The 22,506-nt window shown below is 40.6% G+C and overlaps 1 protein-coding gene and 1 long non-coding RNA gene across 5 annotated transcripts in view; both read left to right on the top strand.

Annotated features, from left to right (window-relative positions):
- LOC128835934 (uncharacterized) overlaps positions 1-9,825 on the top strand; it is a 59,847-nt gene extending 50,022 nt beyond the window's left edge. Inside the window, exon 3 of the long non-coding RNA XR_008444714.1 lies at positions 7,557-9,825. This is a non-coding gene — a long non-coding RNA (uncharacterized LOC128835934). The remainder of the gene's footprint in view (positions 1-7,556) is intronic.
- NOVA1 (NOVA alternative splicing regulator 1) overlaps positions 1-22,506 on the top strand; it is a 224,726-nt gene that overhangs the window by 67,042 nt on the left and 135,178 nt on the right. The gene's annotated exons all lie outside the window — the stretch shown is intronic.

The raw sequence follows: 22,506 nt of genomic DNA, 5'->3' as shown, positions 1-22,506 counted from the left end.
AATGCCATGGCTCATGAAGCCGTACACAGGCAGCCTGGACAGGAGTCAGGACCGGTTCAACTACAGGCTGAGCAAGTGCCGAATGGTGGTGGAATGTGCATTTGGACATTTAAAAGCGTGCTGGCGCAGCTTACTGACTCGCTCAGACTTCAGCGAAAAGAATATCCCTATTGTTATTGCTGCTTGCTGTGCTCTCCACAATATCTGTGAGAGTAAGGGGGAGACATTTATGGCGGGGTGGGAGGTTGAGGCAAATCACCTGGCCGCTGATTACGCGCAGGTTAGAGGGCGGTTAGAGGAGCACAGCAGGGCGCGGTGCGCATCAGAGAAGCTTTGAAAACGAGTTTTGTGACTGGCCAGGCTACGGTGTGAAACTTCTGTTTGTTTCTCCTTGATGAAACCTCTGCCCTCCCCCACCCGGTTCACTCTACTTCCCTGTAAACCAACCACCCCACCCTCCTCTCCCCACTTCAAGCACTGCTTGCAGAGGCAATAAAGTCATTGTTATTTCACATTCATGCATTCTTTATTAATTCATCACACAACTAGGGGGATAATTGCCAAGGTAGCCCGGGATGGGTGAGGGAGGAGGGAAGGAAAAGGACACACTGCATTTTAAAACATTAACTCTTATTGAAGGCCAGCCTTCTGATGCTCGGGCAATCATCTGGGGTGGAGTGACTGGGTGGCCGGAGGCCCCCCCACCATGTTCTTGGGCGTCTGGGTGAGGAGGCTATGGAACTTGTGGAGGAGGGTTGTTGATTACACAGGGGCTGTAGCGGCGGTCTCTGCTCCTGCTGCCTTTCCTGCAGTTCAACCATACGCTGGAGCATATCAGTTTGATGCTCCAGCAGCCGGAGCATCGACTCTTGCCTTCTGTCTGCAAGCTGACGCCACCTATCATCTTCAGCCCACAACTTGCTCTGTTCATCCCGCGATTCAGCCTGCCACCTCTCCTCTAGTTCATATTGTGCTTTCCTGATGTCTGACATTGACTGCCTCCACGCATTCTGCTGTGCTCTATCAGCGTGGGAGGACATCTGGAGCTCTGTGAACATATCGTCCCGCGTCCTCCGTTTTCTCTTTCTAATGTTCACTAGCCTCTGTGAAGGAGAAACATTTGCAGCTGATGGAGGAGAAGGGAGAGGTGGTTAAAAAAGACACATTTTAGAGAACAGTGGGTACACTCTTTCGTTACAAGGTCGCACTTTTCCTCTTATAGTGAGGGCCTGCCGGTTTCATGTGAAAGATCACTCACGCAGTGCCAGGAAACAGATTTCGGCTTGCAGGCAGCCATGGTAAGCCACAGTCTTTTGGCTTTTTTAACCTTCTTAACATGTGGGAATGGTTTCAAACAGCAGCGCCCTCATTTCCCATATCAAGGATGAATTGGGTTGGCCATTTAAAATGGGTTTGCAATGTAAAAAGGAGGGGCTGCGGTTTCCGGGTTAACATGCAGGACAAACCCAACTAACCCCCCTTCCCTCCCCTAATTCTCTGGGATGATCACTTCACCCCTCCCCCCCACCACGTGGCTAACAGCGGGGAACATTTCTGTTCAGCAGAGCAGGAACGGGCACCTCTGAATGTCCCCTTAATAAAATCACCCCATTTCAACCAGGTGACCATGAATGATATCACTCTCCTGAGGATAACAAAGAGCGATGAGGAATGGATGTGGTCTGCATGCCAGCAAACACCGGGACCATACGCTACAATGCTTTGTTACGCAATGATTCCAGACTACGTGCTACTGGCCTGGCGTGGTGAAGTGTCCTACCATGGCGGACGGGATAAGGCAGCCCTCCCCAGAAACCTTTTGCAAAGGCTTTGGGAGTACATGAAGGAGAGCTTTCGGGGGAGATGTCCCTGGAGGATTTCCGCTCCATCCCCATACACGTTAACAGACTTTTCCAGTAGCTGTACTGGTCGCGATTGCCAGGGCAAATTAAGCATTAAACACGCTTGCTTTTAAACCATGTGTAATATTTACAAAGGTACACTCACCAGAGGTCCCCTGTGTGCCCTCAGGGTCTTGGGTGAGTTCGGGGGTTAGTGGTTCCAGGTCCAGGGTGACAAACATATCCTGGCTTTTGGGGGAAACCGGTTTCTCCGCTTCCTTGCTGTTCTGAGCTACCTACATTACCTCCATCCTCATCTTCCTCGTTCCCCGAACCCTCTTCTCTGTGTGTTTCTCCGGTGAGGGAGTCATAGCACACGGTTGGGGTAGTGGTGGCTGCACCCCCTAGAATGGCATGCAGCTCCGCGTAGAAGCGGCAAGTTTGCGGCTCTGCCTCGGACCTTTCGTTTTCAGCTCCTTAATTTTCACGCGGCACTGCTGTGCGTCCCTGTTATGGCCTCTGTCCTTCATGGCTTTGGAGACCTTTTCTAATACTTTACTATTTCTTTTACTGCTACGGAGTTCAGCTAGCACTGATTCATCTCCCCATATGGCGAGCAGATCCCGTACCTCCCATTCGGTCTATGCTGGAGCTGTTTTGCGATCCTGGGACTCCATCACGGTTACCTGTGCTGATGAGCTCTGCGTGGTCACCTGTGCTCTCCACGCTGGGCAAACAGGAAATGAAATTCAAACTTCCGCGGGGCTTTTCCTGTCTACCTGGTCAGTGCATCTGAGTTGAGAGTGCTGTCCAGAGCGGTCGCAATGAAGCACTGTGGGATACCTCCTGGAGGCCAAGAACGTCGAATTCCGTCCACACTACCCCAATTCTGACCCGCAAAGGCCGATTTTAGCACTAATTCCCTCGTCGGAGGTGGTGTAAAGAAACCGGTTTAAAGGGCCCTTTAAGTCGAAAGAAAGGGCTTCGTCCTGTGAACGTGTCCCGGCTTAATTCGATTTAACGCTGCTAAAGTCGACCTAAACTCGTAGTGTGGACCAGGCCTAAAACATTTTGACTGAAATTGAAAAAAAAAAAAAAAAAAAGCCATCTGAAGCAGATACACGTGGCATGTAAAATTTCAGCTCAAACAGTTGAAATTTGGCAAAGTTGAAAGCCACTGAAAACAGGTTTTATAATGAGTGTGTCATCAATCTTAGTAATAGGTGCTTCTACCAGTCCCACATACAATTCTTCATACAATATCCTTTGTATTCTGTGGTTTAAGATACTCATAGATAACTTGGTGGTTTTTACTGTTCTAGCTATACTGATGACATTAGAATTTGGTATAAGAGAACTCAGATTTCTCAGACAATTCCTATAAAATATATCATAATACAAGTTAAAGAGAATTTTCTAAATAAATAAAATAAATATTAATAGAATGGCTATCCTACTTTAACAGTAAAATTATATTCTACTATATTGATGGTAGTGGGAAAATGTCTGAATCAACTAAGAATCTTCCTTACTGAGAGTGAGGAGAGACTAATTAAAAGGGAAATAGGGTGTCTCGTGGAAAATTTGGGGATACATCTCTAAACTTCCGCTGCTGCTGCAACAAAATTTTTGTGTTCTCTCCTGGTTACTGTGGGACCGGGAAAGCCCTCAGTAGTGAGTGATGGGTGAATTTAAAGAGAGGGCAATAGGCAGCTGGGCTCACTTGCAACCTTAAGTTACACAGAAGACTGCAATGCTTTGCTTAAGCCACAGTGAAAAACAGCTTAAAGGGAAACTGAATTAAATCAATCCAATGAATAATGAATCCAATGAATGAACAATCCAGTCCTCAAAAGTGTCTGAAAAACGTTCTAACTGTTGAAAAACAATTTATGCATCGATTACTCTGTATAGCTCTTCTAGATAATACACGTTTTTTAAAAAACTAGTTATACATCTGTGCATGTGACATTAATCTGTTTTTATTTGCAGAGTGCATAATATTAAAAAAAAACAACCTGTTCTCTTCTGTTTACCTTGAGATGTATATGCCTTTTGTTTAAGTAGTATGCATTTGATGACACCATTCATGAAGAATAATTTGTACTTTATTTTCAAAATCCAGGCCCCACTGAAGTCAATTTTGCCATGGATTTTAATATGGGGAAGGATTTCACCCATTGTGTTTAATCTTAAGGATCTAATGCTGACAAAAAACTTAAAAAAAAAAAAATCAAACCAAAGGCTAACTCAAGTATACCCTTTTTCTCCTCAGTTGCATGAATTAGGCTGTCAATTCAATCTTTTTTTTTTTCTTTTTCTTTTTATGGTACGATCTACAGTGTTATAAGGCATTATTTTATACATTGGATAATGTCTTGTTACTTTCAGATTTGAGCCATTTTCGCAAGTTTTACTTTAAATTGGTCTTGCACAATAATTTTATACTTTGCTAAAGCATCTGTTTGCAGTTGGTAAACATGGAGTTTGCACAGTGTATTGTGAATTAAGCTTACAGTCCCTAATTAACATTTCTGTTATCTACCTGCTGGCATTCCCATGATGATTACTAAACACTGATGTGCAGAAAGAAATTGAAAGCTTTGGAACTCATTTTTCATATTGAGAAATTTATATCTTTATCATTACAAGCTAAATGTCTGTGGGTGCATTGTGAAGAGGGAAGCTATGCAAAATATGGTAAACTAAATATCTGGTAGACAGAATTGATGTTGTATTTCCCATGTAGTAGTGAAACTTAATACAAATATATATTTGAATCTTGGAAGAACGATAGTATAGATGTATTTTGGCTCTGATATTCGTAACTATTAAAATAATTTAAATATAAAGTTTGATGTCAAGGATTTTTTAATAAACGGAGGATTATAAGTATAGGTGTTTGTCAGATTTGTAAATTAAGTAATAATATGGTGGTTTGAGTTGGTCTGAAATGTGATATAAAGATTATTTGAAAGGATACTATTTCAGTCATTAGAAAAAGTATTTTGTAGTCCGTTTTACTGGTATTTTGTTCATTTGTTTTCCAAAGACAGGCAAAGATGGTCACTACTGAAAGTGGGTGCTGCAAAAGAGATCATTGTGGTTCTCTGAACCTGAAGTTTGTTCTGAACCAGCCTTGGCCCACCTTACATTAGAGCAGGATAATGGCTGCAATAAATTGTTATCCCATTTAACTCCAGTTAGGAGGAGACATTGGTGATTGGTATTTCTTTACAGTTTTATTTATTTACAAAGAACATACAAAGTCCCGTGTCTCTGAACACGGAAGGAATCAAATACCAGGAAACGCAGCAGCAAAACCACTCTTTTTAGTTGCAACCCCAACCTAAAAATCTGTCCCCAAGCTTCTTCCACAGTCATACATTGTGCTTTCAGCTGGCTATCCGTGTAGCTGTCTGATGCTCTGTGTTCTCAAATCCTTCACAGAGAGAGCCACACCTACACCCTTCCCCTTCCCCAAACAGTACTCAGCAAAGCCCCTGTATCCTCTCAATCCAAAACTCCCAGGAGGTTCACATACTCTTTTTGTTTTAGGTGGAGGCCTGTGGTTAATTTATCCTTATAGTTCTGTTAATTGAAGGGTTTGTTCACACCCATTAATCTCATCCAGGTTTGTGATTAATGCAGTTACCAGTGTCTCTGAGCATAATGGTAGACAGGCTGCTGATGGCTCCCAAAGGCCTATCTGCCAGCTGGGATTTTTCAAAATGCACTGTGTTCCAGTCACACCATCTCTCTGTCCCCAGTGCCAGGAGCTACCTAATGGGGACAGTTGCATTGGAGCTGGCTGTTCCAGATGGGGACTGGGGAAATCCTTAGAGAGGGAGATCCAGATACTTTCCAGTCCTTGCACAAGGACCAGATCACAGTTTTGGATTTGGCTTCAGCCAATCTGATTTATATTTATTGTATATTCAGTTGGCTTAGTATTATGTTTGCCTGTGATGTTGAGATATGGGCACAAAATTAGTGTAGAATTTTTTTTTCTTCTGTAAAGATCTGGTGTGGGGGGGTTGTTTGTTTTGTTGAGTTGAGACTATATTATACAGAGAAGTAAGATCTTTTTATATTTTATCTAAGATCACATGTACAAAGATATCAAATAAGTGTCTGATCCATATTGTATTGGCAGTCTACCTTTTGCCTTATTGGAAGGGGATGGATCCAAGAGGTCTTTTGCATCTTTAATTATGCGATCCTAATGTTAATAAGATGAAATACAAAAAGCTGTTGGGCTCTGGACATATTTTCAGTAAGCCAGAGTTGCTGAAGGACTTAATGTAAGCTCTATGGTATATTGATTTTATGAAATATTTGCTGTTAACAATCAGTGCTTTAGATGAATTCTTGTTAACCACCATTGCATAAACTGCAGATTGTAAATAAAAGGCGAAGGGACTGTTTGTTAGAAAACTACTATTAAATACCAGGTTTCTTGAAACAGTACCTCTAAATATTTTTGCCTATGTGCTTCTCTGTACTGAAGACCTGTTATCAAGCAGTTTTGTTGTTGCATTGGTGACAGCAGCTGAAAAGGTGTAAAATAACATGGTATTTAACCTGAATTTATTCTTTAGAATTACTGATTATATTTTTGTGATAATTTATATTCTATCCCACAACTTTTTTGGAATGCTAACATGGCTGGAGAAAAGCTAAGGTAGTATAGAGACCGCTCCTTTAGAGAAATCCTCACCAACAACATGATTGTATCATCCTGGAAAAAATATATTAAACATAGAATTGGTTGGAAAATTCACTTTGGTATGACTGCAATATAGCTTGTACTACTAAATGCATCTCTCTCTCTCTCTCTCTCTCTCTCTCTGTCTATATTTTTAATTCACTATATCCTTTTCCTCCTGTAACTGTCCACCATGCCACCATTCTTTACTTCATCAGGCATTTTTTTAAAGCCCACTCTTACAAGGCCTTGTGTATTCTAAGCTTAGGGGAAATATCTCACTGTTGCCTGCCACTGGTGTCGCTTCAGCAGTAATTGCAGTGGTAGGAGTATTAGTGTAGAGGTTTATTTCTTGCTATAGTCTCAGACTGCAGTCAGTTTTTTTACTCTGGTATTCTCTAGACCTGATTTAGACTACACAGTAGTAAAAAAGCTAGTGCCTTGATTGCACTAAGCTTCCACTCTTGCTACCACTGATGGAGTTGCACCAATCGTTATGCAATAGTGGGAGAGGTTTTTAAACAAAAATAATAATAAAAAAAAACACTAAGGAAAGCATAGCTCAAGAGGCCTATAAACTTTCCCTTTCCTCCAATTAAGTATCAATAGTACAGATGTGAAATTGAGAGTGCAAGTGATATTTAAAAATCAATAAAAAGTAGAACAAACGAGACATTTCTGTCTTCACTGCTTAGTTTTATTTTTTTGTTGTATCCCATTACTTTTTCCTCAACTGTATTTTTCTGTTTAGATAACTCCCTGAAGACTGGGATCTTGTCTGCTTATGATTATGGAAAGCACCTAGTACACCTTATTATAAATAACCATGTATCTTAAGGGCATGCAACCTAAAAAAAGGGGCAGCAGGGAAAGATCATGGCTACTGACAAGACCCTTTACTCCATGTTAAGCACCATTATAGTCATCACCAAAATCTTTTTCATAAATAGTTCCAGAGTGCCAAGGACCCAATGATCCAGTGGACACTGGTATTTTATATTTTTCAGGACCACAATGGAGCTGAGCTGATCCTGCCAACTTCCTCTACGTTTTCTGGGACCATGAAAGAACTGGCAACCCTACCTTTTAATACTGATTTATTTTTAGTTCATTTATGAAAACTATTCAACAAATCCCAAGATCAGAGAGTAATTTGTAATAATTTGTAAGCCACTGTTAAAAAGAAATTAAAATGAATAGCGCTTCTTAACACTGACAGTTTTAAATTGCTATTGTTTGCATCAGTTTAATATTTGAATATTAGCATGGGATCATCAGAATTAAATATGAAAAGACCTATTGAGTCATCTAGACCTTCCCCCTTTAAAAGATATATACACCTGAGGAAATTAATGTATTTTCTGTACATTTAAAGACTTGAAATTATGACTATATAGTGAGGGTATTTTTGTACTTTCTGTATTTTCTGTTAATTTGTCTTATTTAGATAAGTGCCATTTAAAATATATCTTGACATGTAAGCTTTTTTGTGATTTAGTTCACATAGTAATGTAAGATTGTTTGTTTGTATTTCTACTCACTTTTTTTCTGAAGTAAATTTTCATTTTGTTAAATATAAGCCTGTGTATTAAGTTGTGTATTGCACAAATACGTTTAGGACCCAATCCAATTCCTGTTGAAGTAATGAGAATCTTTCCTTTGGCTTCAATAGAAGTTGGATCAGACTCTTAAGCCAGAGCTGTCTATAGCCAGCTTTTGCACTGTATTAGTCTGTTGTATTGAGAATGATCTGCTACATCAATAAAGCCCTGGCTTCTTTGTACAATGAAAGTCTATGGAGAGAAGGGGTTACCATGAAATATTGTTTAATCATATTAATCATTTAATCATCATAAACAAGATGAATATTTTTTCATCAACATTTTTGTTACTTAACAGATATATAAATAACTGGATTCTGTTTTGTTTTTGAGCTTGTTTGGCCTGCTTATGAGACTAAATAGAGGAAGCTGGGATGAGAGCAATAGACATTTTTCTGGATTCAAGATTTTCCCTAATTAATATGCACGCTGTAGAAGGTTAATTCAAGAGCCTGATTTTTTTTTTTATATGTAAGGTAGCATATCTCAGATTTAATATTTTTGTACTATTGTCTAATTATTTGTAGTTCTAAAGAAAACACTTAACTGCCAAGAATCACAAAAACATAAAATATTAAGCATTACTTCATGCAGATAGCTTATTACATTGGTCCTCTGTCTGCACTGGCTGCCTGTTTGTTTCTAAGGGTGGTTTTAAAGGTATTTTGTTTTTGACCTTTAAGTCCCTGAATAGTTTGGGACTTGGCTGTGTGAGGGACCATCTCTCTTTTTAGGTGTTACCACCACAGTTACCATCAGGAGAGGTGCTTAAGCTACCAAGACCCTCATTTAAAAGACTCTTAGTGAATTTTCCATGTTAGGTCAAGGGACTCTATAACTAGCTTGCCATCCTGATCTGCCAGAGCCTAGTTTTGTTAGACTTGTGTGCTCTGAATGCTATCTTACTCGCTGCCTTTTCCTGAGGTTAGTTGAGGATTATTGAGGTGCTTATAATTTTTATTGTATTTTATTTTATTCTTTTTTTTTAGGTGAGTATTATTCTGTTTTGGGTTATTTGGCTTCAACTGGTTATATTTTGTGACTTGTTTTTCTATATTTTAAATATTGTAAAAAACCCATTTCTTTGATATCTGGGGTCTGTACATCTGGGCTTTTGGTTTGAAAATGTGATCCTGGAACATCAGATCCTATATTAATTTAAATATGTCTCAGCATAACCAGTATGAATAAAAGTTGGTGAGAGATGAATTATGTACTTGCTGACATTTCAGTTTGACTGGCAGAGGAGGATAAAGTGTGTAAATTGCATATTTCCGTGTTCACTTTTGATTTTTTTTTAAGTTCTGTTTAGAACTTTACCTTTGTTTTTAATAATTATTTGATAATTGCAGTTGATAATATACCACATTGCTTTCTATCATGTTTCTGTAATTTGTGTTCTGTTTTTTCCCCAATAAATGCCCCTGTACACACACAATATTTTTTGTAGATAAACTACATTCTTCTTTTGTTTTTTTTATTTTTCAAATCTGCAGATTGGATTTAGTGTTGCATTTATAATGTTGAGTGGACTTGTTCTCTGTCTGCTCTTGTATCAGAGAACTTCATATTGAATTTTTAGTGATTTGTTTTACTGAACTTATTGAAAAAAAGTTTGTGTAATTTGCTAAAAAAGTTTGCAGAATTAGACAGTTACAGTATAATGCACTTTTATGCTTCTAATCTTAAAAATCAAATGTAAAAATATCTTAACACTAGTTCTAGAATGCATAAGAGACATTAACTGTTCCTCTAATTATTTGTCTATTTATAGTTTACTATCTTGTTAAATAATTTTCATTTAGATAAATGAAAAAAGTTAGAATTTTTAAATATCAGACTGTATTTTCTTATAAAATTGCATAATCTGTTGAGTTAAAATGTTTGAGATGTATTTGCAAGAAAATTTAGTATATTTGTATATTTTTATTTAAATGTAATTTTGATCCTAATTATTTGATTTGTAATGTTTAAATATATTTTTCTTTCTTAATAACAACAGCCAGTGACTATGAGAACAATATACAACAGTATTGTGGTAGTGCTCACCTTGTACTATGCACTTCCACATGGCTATGCGGACAAAATTCCCTATCTTGAAGATTTCACACTAAGAAAGAAAAGCAACTTACAAAAGTAGGTGGAGAGTGATAAAACATGCAATGAAAAATATAAACTTCTTTGAATATAAATACACATCAACAATACCCAATACCCTTCAGTCTAGACAGTGTCAATTAGTGAACTTTGTGTAGGTGTCTTGGCATGGGTCTTTAGGAGAGATTTGAAGAAGTTGTATCAGGTCAGGTCTGCCCTACAATATTTTGCTGGTATAGCTGTCCTGTAAGGGATGTGATGAGATGTGATTTAGGTCAGACATAGCTGTACTGGCAAAAGTTGCTAGTGAAGACAGTTATACCTGCAAGACTGTGCTTTTGCCAGCATAGCTTGTTTCACTTGAGGGGACTGGAATAAGCTGTGCTGGCAAAAGCTGCGTCTACACTAGAAGTGCTTTGCCAGAATAGCATTCCGATATACCCATACTGGCAAAGCCCTTCCAGTTGAGACCTGGCTCCAGATCAGTCCAGGATGGGTGTTCCATGCATGAGGATCCTGACAGCAGAATTGGGTTAATGCCTTTAATTTTCTTGGGAGATGCTGTATGTTTGTTTATAGAGCAAATGTACTGTAGCTCCACCACACTGTAAAGAAGCCTGCTGTTAACAGTGTGCGAGTCTCAATGTAGAAATCCTTTCAGGAGCTCTGAGTGTTTAAAACAGAAAAAACAGTTGTCTGCTTTGCTATTGAGGAGTGCAGTCTTAAAGAATTAAAAAAAAGTCTTCCAGGCAATATTAAGAGTATATCCTTCATTTTATATGGAGCATATCCAATTCCTACTATCCAGGCCTAAAATCTCAGCTGGCTGCTGTGGAAATCTATACGGGAAAGAGAGAAGAAACCTCCCTGCCCAAGGTCATGGAGTGACAGCAGAGCTGTTGCAGGAGGCCATTCCAGCCTAATTAAAGGAATCACTGATATGGGTTTTGGCAGAGAGGATGTAGTACTCAAGGCTCCATGCAGTGCCTCTCCTTTCCATCTCAAAATGGCCCCAAGAGCTACCATTGAGGGAGCCATAAGAGGCCTGGAATCCTTAATGAATGACACATGCATCCCCTGCACGGTGTCCCAAACCTGCCAATCCTGTACAGCACAAACTAGGGGCTTGTCTACACTACAAAATTAGGTCAATTTAATTTAGGGCAACCTACATTCACTGCAGTAATTCAGTCGGCTGTTAGTGTCCACACTACCTTCCTGCTGGTGAAGTGTGTCCTTACCAGAAGTTTTTGCACCAACTGAAGTGGGGCATTTTGGAGCACTGACAGCCATGTGGGGCTCCCCTGCAGCTCAATTTCACAGCACAAACAACAGTGAAACTGTCATTCTTGTCAATTTCATGCTGCTATTGTCTCTGTTCAGAGCTGCTGCACTCTGACCTCTTGGAGACAGCTGGGCTGGAGTAGGGAGCCTGGGCAGCAGCCAGACTGGGAGCCCTGAGCCAGGCACCCAGGAGGCAGCAGGGAGAAGGGAGCCTGAGCAGCAGCCCGCAGGGAGCAGGTAGCCTGGGGGGCAACTAGGCTCCACCTGGAGCCCCCCCACCCACCCTGGGGTGACAGCCTGAACTTCCAGCCAAATGCAGGGTTCACAGCAGGGAAACTTGGAGCCTTTCTTGTTAATTTCATGGCTCCAGCACAGCTGTGAAATTGGCAAGACACTGCATCGCCCTAACTATACTGACATAAGCCCTACGCCTCACCTACTATGTCAGTGTAGTAGGGCACTTACATCAGTGACAGGCTGTAGTGTGCATACTGAAATAAATTGCTGTAAGCTGCCTTTTATCGACCTAACTCTGTACTGTAGACCGAGCCTCTATTACAGTGCCAAAGAACTCACTTCACTTGCAGAGGTAAAGGTAGGTGTGGATCTTTTAAAAATGAAATAAGGCATATAGGGGATCCAGAAATAATGACAGTAAATGTTAGTCAGTTCACTGTTTTGTAGAGATTTTTAATCTGTCAGCTAATTATTTTCTCAAACACAACTAAATATAGGATCTGTGTAAAAGCTAAAATGAACAAATGGGTTTGGTATTTAGCTCTTGAGGCCATAAATTTTAGTGATTAGTGGGAGTGAGTTCCAATGTATGATATTTTGTCTCCTGAACTGATTGCCCTTCTCCCCCCCCCCCAACCCCCGTTTAATAATTCTGGCCCAGCGTGGCTGTTGCTGGAGGTCATGACTGCACAGTGATACATGATTATTCAGATAACTAAGGCAAATAATATAAAAAACTTTAACCATAAGGGAAGAGACATTGAATTTAACTCAGTATTTGATGTGGAGCTAGTGTAGAGAATGGAACATCAGGATGATGTATTGTGACCTATATTGCTAAGCGGATGAACTGCTGCATTTTGTATCAGTTGAATTTTTTTTGGCTGTTTGACTTCATGCCCAGATATAGCGAATTGCAATAGTAAAGCATGGATGAAGGTCACAAATAACTGTGGCAAGATCAGTCTGATAGAATGGGCACAGTCTACTGACTAGTTACAGGTGGAAGTGGTGGTCTTTTACAGCCATTGGAGTTTAGTTAATCTGGTTTGCTCTTGCTATCTTTTCCTGGGTTTAAACATTCATGTCATTCTACGTATTAGACCTAGGCCTTTCAGGTCTGTTTCCTTTGAGAAGACCATCAGAGTCCAAACTTTAGGTCCAGTATTTCAAGCAAATCTTTGATTGGTTCCTCCTGATGCATCATTCTTCTTCATGTAGTGTCCCCATCAATGCTCACTTCAGGTGTGTGTGTGTGTGTGTGTGTGTGTGTGTGTGTGTGTGATGTGTTCAGTCACAGAGACTCTCCTCGAGACTGTCGCTCGATGAGCTGGGATACCACTGAGAACAACCCTCCTGCCAGAACAGGCGCCCCTCCACTCCTGTGTGGCTGAGTTAGACACTCCAGTCAGCACCAGCACAGACCCAGAGGTTGGGCCATGTCTCTCTGTAGTTCACTGAAACTGAGATTCACTCAGCCCAGGGGCTTCTCAGTTAACAGGGACTTTCCCAGCACCCAGTGTTCAGCCTTTCTGGGAGCCTGAACCCGAAATAAATCCATTTTAATCTGTATAAAGCTTATATAGGGTAAATTCATAAATTATTCGCCCTCTTTAACACTGATAGAGATATGCACAGCAGTTTGCTCCCCCAGATATTAATCACTTATTCTGGGTTTATTAATAAACAAACGTGATTTTATTAAGTATAAAAATAGGTTTAAGTGGTTTCAAGTAATAACAGACAGAACAAATATCAGAGGGGTAGCTGTGTTAATCTGGATCTGTAAAAAGCGACAAAGAGTCCTGTGGCACCTTATAGACTAACAGATGTTTTGGAGCATAAGCTTTCGTGAGTGAATACCCACTTCGTCAGATGCATGTGGTGGAAATTTCCAGGGGCAGGTATAAATATACAGGCAAGAATCAGTCTAGAGATAATAAGGTTAGTTCAATCAGTTAACTGCTAGAAGAGGGCCTCATCTTCCCTATTGAACTAACCTCGTGGTAGGATGAACACACTCAGTAGATTATAAGCTTTGTAATGATACCTTACAAGAGAGCTTTTGCATAAAGCATATTCGAGTTACATCATATTCACATTCATAAGCATATTTTCATAAAGCATATTGAATACAATGTCACATGCGTCTCATGTGCCTTTTGATCGGACATTTTCATTAGCAGTGTCTGTTTGGCCCACGCATGTGCTGCTGGCAATCTCATGGTCCACACTGAGGCTATATCAGGTTGTGTGGACAAACAGCCTTCCCTTCCTTTTTAGCTGTCTCAGCATTAGATGGAGCTTATCATGCCTGCATTGTGTATGCCTCAACTGCCTGCTGTGTTTGTTCTACTTAGTTTATTTAGTTTACCTAGCTGGTTTGTTAGAGGTAGTTAGATGTCAGTTAGCAGCAATTAGTTACTGGCTATGAAAAGGATTGTTTTATTTCCTCTGGGGAAGTCACCCCCTGTGAGGGGCATGCCTGGTTCACTGGGATTTAAACATTGCCTCACATGTGAAGAGGCTCTCCCAGTCAGTGATGGACATTCTAAGTGCGTCCAGTGCCTGGAAGAGTCTCATGTTCCACAGAAGTTTGGCCCTCAAATCCAGGGCATGGAAGAACTGGGAAATCAAGCTGCAACTGTTAATGATGAAGTGCTCCTTTTTCCCCATGAGGCAGATCAGGAAAACCCTCTGTACATGCCCCAGAGATCTCTAAAGTTCCTAACAGGAGGAGTTCTAATTCCCCTCTTTAGGTGTACCTACCTTGAAAAGACCTCTCTGACCAGGTCAACAGCCTAAGAAACCTCACCTTCGAGGCTTGGTACTGTACCTCTGGTACCAACAAGGCAGGAAATCCTGCAGCTCTGTAGGTAAATATGGCTTACTGTACTGTACAGTACGGTATAGCAGAGATGGTCAAAGCAAATACAGACAACTGTATTATCGGATTTAACCCCTCTCCCAGCACCCTCATCGAGCTCTTTAGTACAGTGAAAGTCTGCATCTACATCAGAGCTGCCTGGGAAGTGCTGAAAACCACCAATACTATCGTGCATGGACAAGCATACTGGTTCATCGGTGCCAGAATTCCACATGGTGCTGCAGGACTTTAGGTGTCCAAAGGACTCATCGTTGTCTGCTAAACCACAGTTTCCGTTGCTGCCAGGTACTGAGCATCTCTTGGCACTAAGAACCTCTGGACCCTTATATATCCCTGGTACCACCCCCACCCTTGGAGTTCCCCTGTTACAGGAAGAAGAGGACGATGATGGAGACCTCCCTTCAGTATCATCAGTTTCTCCTATGTACCCATATACATCAGAGACAGGGAAGATGTCTGGGGGCCTCCTCACTCCTGGTAGGAGCAACCCAGGATACCATTCTCTCCCTCTTATGTTCCTCAATGGCCATATTGGGGTTCCAGGATCCCAGCTATCTCCCATTGGGATGATAAGGAGATTTAAGCTTCTCCTCACCAGCAACAGCAGGAAATGTTAGAGGACCCAAGGTAACCAAGAGACCAGGGTGGACAAAGAGGCCAAGAGACTGTCATCTCATCACCTTCACCAGATGAAGTGGTGATATTTCATCATCCATCTATGGCCAGTGATTTTTAGCAGTTTCAAGACCTCGTTAAATGGGCGGGCAGACTCCCTACAGATACCTCTTGAGGAGGTCAACGAATCGCAATACAAACTATTAAGATATTCTTCACTCAGCATCACCAGCCAGAGTTGCCCTTCCCCATCAACAAGGCTCTGCTGGAACCTGCAAAAACTGTTGGACAAACCCCAGCTACAGTAACACCAAGGGGTTATTGTTTCCAGGGGAGGCTGAGCTTAATTCACTCAGCAAACAGGTGTCAATTCCTCAACAAGTCAAACGCTCCCTAGACTGGTGAAGGTCCATCACGATGTGTGGGTGGAAGTCCCCTTCCTCCAACTGACACAAACAATATCCGTAACCACAGATGCATCTCTGTTAAGATGGGGGTCAGACCTCGATGCTTTAACAGTACAGGACAGATTGTCACCTCAAGAGATCACCCTCCATATCAACTTGTTAGAACTCAGAGCAGTAAGAAATGCCTGCCTTCATTTTCTTCCTCTTATTAGATCTAGGTCTATCCAAGTTATTACAGACAACTTGGCCTTCATGTTCTATATCAATCAGCAGGGCGGATCGAGATCCCATTCCCTCTGTACTGAAAGAATAAGGTTATAGAACTGGTGCATAAAACATCGCATAAGAATTTCAGCAATGTATCTCCCAGCAAGGTAAAATGTCATAGCTGATGCTCTCAGCAGGTGTTTTAATCAAGACTATGAATGGGAGTTGGATTTCCAGTTTCTTGGCCTATTTCAGACTTGGGAATTTCCAGAAGTGGACCTCTTTGCCATATCAATGAACAAAAACTGCCATCTGTTCTGTTCAAAGGAAAGTGGGGGTCTAGGTCACAATTCCTTGGGGGATGCCTTCCTCCTCATTTAGACAAAGGCATTTCCTCCAATGCCTCAGATTCTCAAAATGATGAACAAAATCAAAAAGGAGTTATCCTAATCACCCCATTGTGGTAAAGGCAGGCATGGTTTCCTTACCTGTTTCACCTAGGTCTTTGTCCAGTGATAAATCTCCCAGTCACTCCTCAACTTCTCTCCCATGATGCCTGTCATCTGCTCCATCCCAGTCTGAGCATTTACCACTTCCAGGTGTGGTTCCTTGCTGGTTCACAGGGTTAAAGTGGCTCTGTTCTACAGAGGTACAACAGATATTAAATAGTAGGAAAGATTCTACCAGAAATATGTACCTTCAAAAGTGCAGAAGGTTTACTTACTGGTGTGAACTCCAGAATGCTGTTCTCATTCTTTCTCACTTCCACTTGTTCTGGAATACCTGCTGCAACTAAAGAAAACAGGTCTATCACTTAGCTCTCTCAAGGTTCATTTGGCTGCACTAATAGCTTTTAATGTCACTATTGAGGGGTTCTCTGTTTGCTTACCCTACAACTGTAGGGTTCATGAAATGTCTGGGTAGTCTTTTCCCACCAGTGAAAGAACACTCTCCAGTTTGGAACTTTAATTTGGTTCTTAAAAGTCTCATGAAAGCTCCTTTTGAATTAATGGCAACTTGGTCCTGTCTGAATCCGTCCATGAAAACAACCTTCTTAGTGGCTATTACATCAGCCCGCAGAGTCAGAGAGATTGGGGCCTTAATGGCAGACTCTCGTTTCATGGTATTCTACCAGGACAGAGTTTCCTTACTTCCCTACTCCAGGTTTTATTCTAAAGTGTCTTCTGAGTTTCATCTGAATCAAATCATTTGCCTATCATTTTCTTTCCGAAACCACATATTTCCAACCTGGGGACATCTCTCCATTCTCTAGATATCAGGAGGGCGTTAGCCTTCTATCTAGCTAGGACTAAATCATGTAATAAATGTCCTAGATGATTCATTTTGTTTGTGGACAAATCTAAAGGTTCTACTGTTTAATAATAATAATAATAATAATAATATAATAATAGGTATATCTCCATATATTATTATCTCATAGAACTGGAAGGGACTCTGAAAGGCCATTGAGTCCAGCCCCCTACCTTCACTAGCAGGACCAAGTACTGATTTTGCCCCAGATCCCTAAGTGGCCACCTTAAGGATTGAACTCACAACCCTGTGTTTAGCAGGCCAATGCTCAAACCGCTGAGCTACCCCTCCTCCCTGTTTCTGCCCATAGACTGTCAAAATGGATTTTAGGGTGTATTATTATATCTTGTAACAGTGTTGCCAGCATTTCACCCTCTGCTGGTGGGTCTGCTCACTCAATGAGGTCACAATCTGCATCTATGGGTCTATTTAAAAATATCCCAGTATCTGAGATCTGCAGAGCTGCTACATGATCTTCGGTACATGCTTTCTGCAGGCACTATGCCTTAGTCAATGCCTCTGGATCTGATGGAGACAATTGGCAATGTTCTTTCCTCTGTGCTGGACTCAATTCCAAAGTTCCTTCCTTCCTTATGAGGCTATTCCTTGGGAATTACCCATAAAGTGAAGTGGCGCATCCGTAAGGACACTACTCAAAGAAGAAAGTTTCCCTCATACTGGACAGTAACAGTATATCTTCAAGATGTGTGTTCTATGGGTGGGTGCTCCACTACTCTCTTATTCCCTTTTGCTTTGGAGGTCTCTGCTATGGAGTTTTATGGGAGAGAAGGAGCTGAGGGCGGTTTGCCCACACAGCCTGATACAGTTTTGATGCAGGGCACAAGGTGGTCAGCAGCGCATGCGCAGGCTTGAACAAACACTGAAAATGAAAATATCCAATCCAACACATGTGAGTTGCACGCACACCCGAAGTGGAGCTCCCATATGGAGACACCTGAAAGAACTACAGTTACTACACAGGGTGAGGAATGTCTCCTTTTTTATAGCAGAGAGCAGGGTTTTTTGTAATTAAGCTTTTCTATTTTGAAGAGGGTGGGTTTTATTTATCTATTTATTTATTTATTATTTATTTTTAGTGTTTTTAATGATATAAAGCACCAGGTACAGAGGTGACTTGTAGTATCAAAGATTAAAAATTAAAATAAAACCATGAAGAATATTGAGTATAGAATCCAGAATTGACAAGCATAGAACTTTTAGGACATACTGGCCACGCACTTATTCCAAGCTTCAGTTCACCAGAAATATGAAGTAACCTTCTCATTAAAGTCGTCTTTAGAATTACCAATAGTCCAGATATAAGTTGCTATGGGATATACATTATTTTTGCTATTAATTTGTTTCTGGTAGTACCTACAATATACTATGCACTGAATAAACCTAGAAGATGTGGCACTATGCATAATTCCAAAACCCACAAAACTGAGTTTATATAAAATATTAATTTTGATATAGGTTTCTCCCAAACTTCAAGATAGTTGGTATGAATCCAAAACAATAATGGAAGATGAGTTGCCATTTGGTATATCCTGAAATGGCCATACATGTTTTCTAATTGAAGCCCAGATATCACTATGATTTGATTCCATCTGCCAAAACACTTCCAACCAATGTTAAATATGTGCCCTCAAAACCCTTTTCAATCTAGGTTCCTCATTATCCTTTCCCCATAAATTAGCTAGTTGTTGAAGAAATCTATTGTAGCAGAGAATTTTTTTAGATTGTTTTTTATTTTTATTTTTACTTTGAAAATCAGTTCTGAAGCTTACAGATTAAGGACTGTAATTCCAAGAGTTATGTTTTTATTTCCTAAATTGACCAGCTTTGAAAAGGTTGTCCTTCAGAGGGTTATAATATAGTAACATAGTATTTAATTATCAACTCCTGTTTCCTTTAATGGTTTCTATAACAAGATCATAATTATCTTGAGTGAAATCATTGGCTGATATACTTTGGCAATCCATCTATGATTCACTCTTTGCAATTACTTTTATTTTGTGGAGAGATACATTCTAAGACAGTGTGTAGGCACATGCTCCCTTGACAGTTATCCTGATTCCAATCCAGGAGTGTCTGCTTCCAGGACTCTAAGATTGATTTTAGTAGTTAAAGGCTCCCAAATGTTACCAATGAAAGACATTACAGGCAGACTTGCAATAAATCGTTTGTGAGCCCAAATTTGATGATCACCTTTAGATAAGTCAAATCCTTCCCTTTTGATGTTGTAAAATTAACAGCTGACAAACCCCATACTTGTTTGAGCAAGGCTTAGTGTTCGCTGAGTTTTAGGGGACTCAGATTAATATTTTTAAAACATAGTGTTTCTCTAATATCCTAATAGAAAATTTAAAAATAATGCATATCATAATAAATAATTCTTCTCCCTAAAGTTTTTGTAGTTTAGTAAGGCTTTCTGTAATGTGCTTTTATAAAGTAGTAACCATAAATATACAAAAACAAAACTAAATTAGTTTTTTTTTACAAGTTTTACCATACAGTTAATTATTTTCATTTTTACCATGAAGTATTAAAATTCTGGTATATGAATTATATGTTTTTAATTTTAGATTAGTGGATCTGGTAGGGGGGCAGATCCATATAGAGACTTAAGCACTGCAACACTTACAGTTGTGACCAGTGTTCCCTCTAATTTTTTATGTCCATGTGCGGAATTAATTTTCTTATGTGCACCAATATGAAGGTGATGTGCACCAATATGGGGTGAGGCTGTGGGGTTTGGAGTGTGGGAGGGGACTCAGGAGTGGGGTGTGGGTGGGTGCTGCCTCTGGGATGGGGCTGGGCATTAGGGGTTTGGGGTGTGGGAGAGGGATCAGGGCTAGGGCAGAGGGTTGGGGTGTAGAGGGGGGTGAAGGCTCCGGCTGCAGGTGAAGGCTCTGGGGTGCATGCTGCCCCGGGGCTGTGACATGGAGCGAGGACTCCACACAGCCCTCTTTTGGCCCAGCAGCTTGGGGCTGGAGGGCCTCTCCCCCAGCTGTGGGAGCTCTGGCTGGGCCGGGAGCAGGGCACCTCTCCCCCTGGCCACGGGAGCTCTGGCTGGGCTGGGCCAGGGAAGAGACGCCCAGAATGCATGAGTACTCTTATCTCTGGACTGTGGGATATTCTGAGGTGGGTCTGTCTCTGTCCCTTCTGTTGAAGTTCTTCCACTGTGTATAAATAATTAATATACATTGGGCCAGAGAGAGAGAAGGATTTTATAGAGTTAATAGGGCACTCACACAAGACATGGGAAACCCAAGTGCAAATCCCTGTGGAGAGGGGACGTGAATCAGGGTCTCTCACATCCCAGGTGAGTGCCGTATCCAAAGGGCTAAAGATTTTAAGAGAGGCTGCTACCTCCTCGGCCTCTGCTCTTTTGTGTGGCTTTAGGTTTGCTTTGAGAATACCTTCTGGATCAAACCCTGCAGGCAGGCAAGGGAATACCTAGATTGAGGATCCCATTGAAGCTTAGGTGTTGGATAGACACCTGCCTGCCTATACTGAGGCAGATGGGCTCATGCTAACTCATGCAGAAATTTAGGCACCTAGGGATGAAACCTCCAGAATTAGGGGGCAGCTGAGCAGGGATTTTGAATATCTCATTAGCACCTCGATGTTGGACTTGGGTGTCTAAAGTAGCAAAAAGGTGCCGAAGTCCTTTTGTGGATCTGGGCCTTAGATCATATAACTACATATGAATTACAAGAAAAGACATTGGGGTTTTTTGTTCGTTTTTGTTTTTGTTTTATGAGGACACTCACGGTATGTCTACACTGCAATAAAAGACCTGCAGCACTGAGTCTCAAAGCTTGGGTCAACTGACTCAGGCTCACTGGGCTTGGGCTGTTGGGCTAAAAATAGTAGGGTTGACATCCCATTCAGGATGAAGCCCGAGGGACTCAGGCTCTAGTCCAAGCTCTTTTTAGCCATGTAGCCTGAGCCCTGCAAGTCTTATCAGTTGACCTGCACTCTGAGACTTGGTGATGTGGGTTTTTTATTGCAGTGTAGACATACCTACACAGTCCATTCTCAAACATTAATAGAGATCACAGGTTTATTCACTAGTTGCTTTTTCATATTTGAATAACTTTGAAATAAAAGTGTTGCCATTTCGATCAAGGGCAAGGTATACTTGGATGTTTGGTAGTGTGTTATAGTTTGATAAAAGAGTGTGTTTGTCTTAATAGTTTTTGGTAACATCCTTGTTGAGGTATGTGACAAAGGTGGTGGAATCTCCTTCCTTAGAGGTTTTTAAGGTCAGGCTTGACAAAGCCCTGGCTGGGATGATTTAGTTGGGAATTGGTTCTGCTTTGAGCAGGGGGTTGGACTAGATGACCTCCTGTGGTCCCTTCCAACCCTGATATTCTATGATTCTATGAATCTATGAAATCAGTACAGTGTGTTATCTAATTATAGTATATCAAAGGAAGTAGGAGGCAATATAAAATGTTTGAAGCAATTATTTTCAGTCAAACTAAAATGCTGATTGGTAGTAATCCAAACCTTGCTTCTGGGAAGAGTTGATTAGTTTTCTTTTCATTTTTATATAAGCAAGATTGACAAATGTATTTCAGATGCTTTCCTGTGATAGAATATATGCTTATCTATTCGGTGACTGGAATATTAACTCACTTTGTTTCCCAGTACTTTATTAGACGTATTAAATCTAAATTACAATATTTCCTACTATTGAAATTAAGCTTAAGATTTGATCTATTTTTACTTTTTATGAAGTCCATGTAATTTGTGTTTTGCTTTTTCTTAATATTTCCTTCTCCCTTCGAGAGAGCCTAATATTTAACATCTAATGCTTATGATCAGCCCATCAATTAAGGATTTGTTAATATCCTTGTCGTTGTGTGAAGTGACATTTTTAACTTTAGTAAAGGGAAGAGACTTCACAGATGGTAAAATATAAAACATTAAAAACCTAGCAAACAAAAATTGCAGACATCGAGTATAGCTTTAAATTTTGTGTTCATTGTCAAGCTGTTTGAGGTCAGAATGCTTTTATCTGGAGGAGCAGGAGCTTGGAAAAATGAGGCATCTCATGCCTAAAATGTGATTTGCAAGTCTAAACATAAGAAACCTAAAATGATCAGAATAAAGTGCTGAATGAAAGCTGTGTAGGAAAGGGCACAGAGCACATTATGAGTGTAAAACTTAATTTTATTTTGATTTCTGTAGTTTCAGCATTCTGCACATAATATGGATCACTAATTCCTATTTTAGTTGTTGTTTAGTTATTGTTCCTGAAAGAGAACAAATGAGCCACTGTTCAAGATTAGAGTTA

This window comes from Malaclemys terrapin, chromosome 4 (genome assembly GCF_027887155.1).
Source record: "Malaclemys terrapin pileata isolate rMalTer1 chromosome 4, rMalTer1.hap1, whole genome shotgun sequence".
Classification (NCBI taxonomy): domain Eukaryota; kingdom Metazoa; phylum Chordata; order Testudines; family Emydidae; genus Malaclemys; species Malaclemys terrapin.
The sequence above is the reverse complement of the archived record's forward strand: the minus strand, read 5'-3'. Positions and strand labels throughout refer to the sequence as shown.